Here is a 7,003-nt window from a genome sequence, read left to right on the forward strand (position 1 = left end):
CCTGATGAATCTCACTAGACATTTATTAATTTTATTGATCTTCTCAAGGAAAAATACATTAACTTTTTTTGTTAGTTTTCTTTTTTCCATTTAATTTGCTTTCTTTTATATTTGTTTCCTTTTAAAATACATAGTCTGGGTTTAATTTGCTCTTTTCTTCTAGTTATTTTAATGTGGGAGCTTCAGGCATTTATTCCCAATAAGTACTGTCTCAGTTTCATCAATCAAATGTTAATATATGTTCTATTTTCATTATTTCTGGTCAAAATATATCTGACTTACCCACCCACCCCTTTTTTTGACCCATGGGTTATATAACAGTTTCCAAGTATTTGGGGAGTTTTAAGATAGCTGTTATTGGTTACAAACTTAATTTTGGTCATAGCACAAAATTTTATGGCTGTATTCTTTTAAATTTATTAATACTTGTTTGATGGCTCAGACGATATGTTCTATTTGTAAAATTTATATGTGTACTTTATTATTTTTTTTTTTTATATGTGTACTTTAAAAGAATGAGTTTTCTGCTGTAGTTGAGTAGAAATGTTGTAAAACAATTCATTCCATTCAGTTGGTTGCTGGTTTTGTTCAGGGTCTTCTATATCCTAACTGATTTTTCTGTCTACTTAGCCTACCTATTATTGAGGGATAGGTTTTGTAATTTTACATCTGTTAGATCATTGAAAAAACAAGAGAATTCCAGAAAAAATATCTACTTCTGTTTTACTGACTATGCCAAAGCCTTTGACTGTGTGGACCATAACAAACTCTGGGAAATTCTTAAAGAGATGGAATACCAGACCACCTGACCTGCCTCTTGAGAAATCTGTATGCAGGTCAGGAGGCAACAGTTAGAACTGGACATGGAACAACAGACTGGTTCCAAATAGGAAAAGGAATACGTCAAGGCTGTAAATTGTCACCCTGCTTATTTAATTTATATGCAGAGTACATCATGAGAAACACCAGGCTGGATGAAGCCCAAGCTGGAATCAAGATTGCCGGGAGAAATATCAATAACCTCAGATATGCAGATGACACCATCTTTATGGCAGAAAGCAAAGAGGAACTAAAAAGCCTCTTGATAAAAGTGAAAGAGGAGAGTGTAAAAGTTGGCTTAAAACTCAACATTCAGAAAACGAAGATAATGGCATCTGGTCCATCACTTCATGGGAAATAGATGGGGAAACAATGGAAACAGTGAGAGACTTTATTTTGGGGGGCTCCAAAATCACTACAGATGGTGATTACAGCCATGAAATTAAAAGATGCTTACTCCTTGGAAGGAAAGTTATGACCAAACTAGATGGCATATTTAAAAGCAGAGACATTGCTTTGCCAACAAAAGTCCATCCAGTCAAAGCTATGGTTTTTCTAGTAGTCATGTATGGATGTGAGAGTTGGACTCTAAAGAAAGCTGAGCACCAAAGAATTGATGCTTTTGAACTATGGTGTTGGAGAAGACTCTTGAGAGTCCCTTGGACTGCAAGGATACCCAACCAGTCTATCCTAAAAGAAATCAGTCCTCAATATTTATTGGAAGGAGTGATGCTGAAGCTGAAACTCCAATATTTTGGCCACCTGATGTGAAGAACTGACTCATTTGAAAAGACCCTGATGCTGGGAAAGATTGAAGGCAGGAGAGAGAGGGATGACAGAGGATGAGCTGGTTGGATGGCATCACTGACTCGATGGACATGAGTCTAAGTAAACACCAGGAGTTGGTGATGGACAGGGAGGCCTGGCATGCTGCAATCCATTGGGTCACAAAGAGTAGGACATGACTGAGTGACTGAACTGAAGTGAGATTTTGTAATCACTGACTATAATTAAAATGTGTCCATTTCTTCTACCAATTACATCAGTCTTTGCTTCAGATGATTTGGTGTTCTGTTATGGGATTGCTGTTGTTTAGTCTCTAAGTTGTCTGACCCTTGTGACCCCATGGACTGTAGCCCACCAGGTTCCTCTGTCCATCAGATTTCTCAAGCAAGAACACTGGAATGGGTTTCTATTTCCTTCTCCAGGAAGGAGAGCTTCACAACCCAGGAACTGAACTCATGTCTCTGGTGGGTTCTTTACTGTCCTGTGATTCTTTACCAGGGAAGCCTGGCACTTAACTTTTATACAATAACCTTATTGTTTTCACAGGAGTTCAAACACACAAATATTCCACAGGTTTTCAATAATAAGTAATTCCTTGTGGTGCAAATTTATAGAGACCTTGAAAGTCAAAATTTGTCTTGACTGAGCTCTTTCTGTTTTATTTTGCTGTGTTGATTTTTACTCTGGATGGATTCTTCTGTATTCAGTTAGCACCATCATGCTCCTGAATAAAAAATCTCTCTAAATTCCTGACTAATTAATGGAAATATTGGGCAGTAGTGGTGTGGAGTTAGAATGGGGGGGTGAATGTGGAAAACATCCTCAGGAAAGACAATAGATTGCTAAAGAAATCAGAACTTTACAATTTTATGAGACCTAGTCTCTAAGTTTGAGCTGAACTTAAGAAGTCATGGAGAAAATCACCTGGATATTAGCATATTCAATAAGTTAACACATAGTTAAATATTCAATTAAAAGCTCTCTTTACAAAGTGTGAATTAGAAGCATTATTTACAAAGTGTCACAATGTATAATAGAACCTACTGAAGGCTTACTGCTTGACAAGCTCTGAGCTTGACATTACTCAATTCACCTTGCTGATTCTCCAAGTAATGTGATCAGTAGGTAGTATTACTCATATTTTACCAGCAAAGACAATGAAAATAGGGAACTTTATGTAATAAACTTGCCTATAATTACAGAGAGGAGGTGACTGAACTGTGATCAAAATAAAAATCAGTCTTATTCTAATATTAAAGTCAATATATAATTGTTAAAACATTTTAAAATACATTCTTGGCAACAAGAGCAAAAAACTTAAAAAAAAAAAAAACAAACAACTATACTGTATAAATATGTTCTTTGGTCCCCAGAATATCTGAAGTATTTTCACAGTGGAGATGCATATAATTTTAGCCTTTACAAAAAAAAAAATTCTAGGCTTTTGTTTTTCTAGGACTTTGGCTCCTATCATTTTAAAGCTTATTTTATTTTTTCCTTTTGGCACAATAGTAGCTTAAATCTATGATTTTTATGATAACTTTGCCTCCTTTGTGATGATGGTGGATGCCCTGTTGGCATTTCCTATTTGTTCTTCAATCTACAAAGGTCAACATACTGAGATGACTGTTACAGATCTGAGGTTCACCCTTCATTCTGAAATGAATCATTTTCTATGTGTGATTGTTCACATTTTTTATTGAGGGAACTTTAGTTTTTGTAACTGCCTATGATTTTTTTTTTCTTCTTTCATTCCTGTGTACTTAAAAATGCTTTACTGTAAAATCATACATTTCTCCCACTCAATTCATGTAATTTTTCTCTTTGAATCATTTCTCTTGCACCTACTTACTTTCTACATATAATTCAAGCTTTCTAAGCTTACCCTTAGTAATTTATTTCACTTATTAATTTATTTCTAGAAACATTTTTCCTTTTTCCATCTAGTCAATTACTTTCATGCTACCTTCCCTGCCTCCCAAATTTCCCTTCATGCTCCTCTCTTCATGTAATTTCCATCACAAAAATCATTAGTATAGGCTTGATTAGCCTAAGTTCACAAAAAAGTCTCTTTGCTCCCTGTGTTTTCCTGCTTTGTGTGAGTCAAAATAGTATGTTCTTGTATGTGAACAAATTCAGTTTAACAGTCTATGTGTGCACATTTGATAAAGATTTCTCTAATTTTTCTCTAACTGTTCATTCTTTTAAAAAAGTATATCTTGTATATAACCAAAGCAACTCAAAAGTTAGGTCATATTGTATATAATATAACAAGTTCTGTTCATATGAAATCACCAGGCTTTTGTAATGTAAATAGGACTTCTAAAGCAATAGAGGAAATTAAGGTAGTTAGCGTGGTCTGTGCTTTAAGATGCTTTCAGTTTAGCAGAAAGTAAAACAGGACTGAAATAAATACAATCCTGGGCTGTATGCGTGTCAATAAAGGAATGAACAAACAAAGATAAGCATTTAAAAGAAGGAAGAATCCCAACAACAATGGGCATCAGGGAATAACTTATGTAGGTGGTAATATTTGCGCTGTACCTGAAATTTAAGTAAGATTCTGACTGGCAGAGAAAGCAGTTTACAAGCAAGGTAAATGCACAGAGTCTGGGAAATATGGGGAATGTTCAGAGGACTGAGATGGAAGCCATCAGTTCAGTTCAGTTCAGTCACTCAGTCGTGTCCAACTCTTTGCAACCCCATGAATCGCAGCACGCCAGGCCTCCCTGTCCATCACCAACTTACTGACATACACAGAACAGTGCAGGAAGATTCCTTATCATCTGAGCTACCAGGGAAGCCCAAGAATACTGGGGTGGATAGACTATTTCTTCTCCAGCAGATCTTCCCGATCTGGTAATCAAACCGGGATCTCCCACATTCCAGGTGTATTCTTCACCAGCTAAGTTACCAGGGCTCTAAAAAATTAGTCACTCAGTTGTGTCCAACTCTTTGTGACCCCATGGACTGTAGCTCACCAGGTTTCACTGTCCATGGAATTTTCTAGGCAAGCATACTGGAGTGCATTGCCATTCCCTTCTCCAGGGGAATCTTTCCAAGTCAGGGCTTGAACCCAGGTATCCTGCATCACAAGTAGATTCTTTACTATCTGAGCCACACAGGGAAGCCCAACAGTGTGGGAAGGAGCTTAAAAGGATAAGAGAGAACCATAGGATAAGGGGCCTTAGACAAGAAACCAAATGTGTGCATGCATGCCACGTTGCTTCAATCATGTCCAATTCTTTTGACCCTATGGACTGTAGCCTGCCAGGCTTCTCTGTCCATGGGATTTCCCAGGCAAGAATACTAGAGTGGGTTGCTATGCCCTCCTCCAAGGGATCTTCCCTACTGAAGGACTGAACCAGAATCTCCATCTTCTTCACTGCAGGCAGATTCTTTACTGTTGAGCTACCAGGGAAGCTCTTTCAGTTCAGTCGCTCAGTCATGTCTGACTCTTTGCAACCCCATGAATTGCAGCACGCCTGGCCTCCCTGTCCATCACCAACTCCCAGAGTTTACTCAAACTCATGTCCATCAAGTCAGTGATGCCATCCAGCCATCTCATCCTCTGTCGTCCCCTTCTCCTCCTGCACTCAATCTCTTCCAGCATCAGGGTCTTTTCCAATGAGTCAACCCTTTGCATGAGGTGGCCAAAGTATTGGAGTTTCAGCTGTAGCATCAGTCTTACCAATGAACACTCAGGACTGATCTTCTTTAGAATGGACTGGTTCGATCTCCTTGCAGTCCAAGGGACTCTCAAGAGTCTTCTCCCAAAGCATAGTTCAAAAGCATCAATTATTCGGTGTTCAACTTTCTTCACAGTCCAACTCTCACATCCATACATGACCACTGGAAAACCCATAGCCTTGACTAGACAGATCTTTGTTGGCAAAGTAATGTCTCTGCTTTTAAATAAGCTATCTAGGTTGGTTATAACTTTCCTTCCAAGGAGTAAGCGTCTTTCAATTTCATGGCTGCAACCACCATCTGCAGTGATTTTGGAGCCCCAAAAAATAAAGTCGATACTGTTTCCATTGTTTCCCCATCTATTTGGCATGAAGTGATGGGACCAGATGCCATGATCTTCGTTTTCTGAATGTTGAGCTTTAAGCCAACTTTTTCACTGTCCTCTTTCACTTTCATCAAGAGGCTTTTTAGTTCCTCTTCAGTTTCTGCCATAAGGGTGGTGTCATCTGCATATCTGACTTTATTGATATTTCTCCTAGCAATCTTGATTCCAGCTTGCGCTTCTTCCAGCCCAGCGTTTCTCATGATGTAGTCTGAAGATAAGAAAGCCTTCTTCAGCAATCAATGCAAAGAAATAGAGGAAAACAACAGAATGGGAAAGACTAGAGATCTCTTCAAGAAAACTAGAGATACCAAGGGAATATTTCATGAAAAGATGGGCTTGATAAAGGACACAAATGGTATGGACCTAACAGAAGCAGAAGATATTAAGAAGAGGTGGCAAGAATACACGGAAGAACTGTACAAAAAAGATCTTCACGACCCAGATAATCATGATGATGTGATCACTAATCTAGAGCCAGACATCCTGGAATGTGAAGTCAAGTGGGCCTTAGAAAGCATCACTATGAACAAAGCTAGTGGAGGTGATGGAATTCCAGTAGAGCTGTTTCAAATCCTGAAAGATGATGCTGTGAAAGTGCTGCACTCAATATGCCAGCAAATTTGGAAAACTTAGCAGTGGCCACAGGACTGGAAAAGGTCATTTTTCATTCCAATCCCAAAGAAAGGCAATGCCAAAGAATGCTCAAACTACCGCACAATTGCACTCATCTCACACGCTAGTAAAGTAATGCTCAAAATTCTCCAAGCCAGGCTTCAGCAATACGTGAACCGTGAACTCCCTGATGTTCAAGCTGGTTTTAGAAAAGGCAGAGGAACCAGAGATCAAATTGTCAACATCTGCTGGATCATGGAAAAAGCAAGAGAGTTCCAGAAAAACATCTATTTCTGCTTTATTGACTATGCCAAAGCCTTGGACTGTGTGGATCACAATAAACTGTGGAAAATTCTGAAAGAGATGGCAATACCAGACCACCTAACCTGCCTCTTGAGAAATCTGTATGCAGGTCAGGAAGCAACAGTTAGAACTGGACATGGAACAACAGACTGGTTCCAAATAGGAAAAGGAGTACGTCAAGGCTGTATATTGTCACCTTACTTATTTAACTTCTATGCGGAGTACATCATGAGAAACGCTGGACTGGAAGAAGCACAAGCTGGAATCAAGATTGCCGGGAGAAATATCAATAACCTCAGATATGCAGATGACACCACTGTTATGGCAGAAAGTGAAGAGGAACTAAAAAGCCTCTTGATGAAAGTAAAAGAGGAGAGTGAAAAAGTTGGCTTAAAGCTCAACATTCAG

This window comes from Oryx dammah, unplaced genomic scaffold (genome assembly GCF_014754425.2).
Source record: "Oryx dammah isolate SB20612 unplaced genomic scaffold, SCBI_Odam_1.1 HiC_scaffold_10, whole genome shotgun sequence".
Classification (NCBI taxonomy): Eukaryota; Metazoa; Chordata; class Mammalia; order Artiodactyla; family Bovidae; genus Oryx; species Oryx dammah.